This window comes from Arachis hypogaea, chromosome 3 (genome assembly GCF_003086295.3).
Source record: "Arachis hypogaea cultivar Tifrunner chromosome 3, arahy.Tifrunner.gnm2.J5K5, whole genome shotgun sequence".
Lineage (NCBI taxonomy): Eukaryota > Viridiplantae > Streptophyta > Magnoliopsida > Fabales > Fabaceae > Arachis > Arachis hypogaea.
Window position 1 is genome coordinate 793,517 of NC_092038.1, and position 593 is coordinate 794,109.

Below are 593 nucleotides of genomic sequence, written 5' to 3' on the forward strand. Positions count from 1 at the left end.
TGCATGAAAAGAAATTAAAAAATTAATGTTAGCTAAATTTGACTGTTTTTAAGGAAATAGATTAAGTTTTTTGTGAATTATTTTTATTGTGTACTATACATGTGATTAGAATAAATTTTTGTAGAAATTTTTTTGAATTTGGAAATTTAAATTTTTATTTATTTATAAAATTTAAATTATAATAAAATTGAATTATGTTAGCTTGTTGGGGTTTGTTCCTAGACTTTCTCTTTCAAAAGCCGAAGGTGTCACCGTTTCAGTTAGGAAAAAGTTTACCAATTTTATTAAATTTTTGCCAGCATGCGATCAGCAAAGAAAGTGAGTCATTAAATAAAATTTTATACTATTAAAATCATTATTGATGGCTACTTGATAATTACAAATCACAAAAATTACAGATCCTAGCATTCTTTGTCAGCTAGTATTTCTCTCTCTCTTTCCATAATCAGCAGGTACTTTCCTTCTTCGATTACTCCTTGATCATTTTATGCTGGTTCTACTTGAGGATTTTATATATTGTATTTACCTGTAGCTAGTTCTGTTCAATAAAATTGAAGAATCATAGCTAGATATATATGAAGTTAGCCAATGTG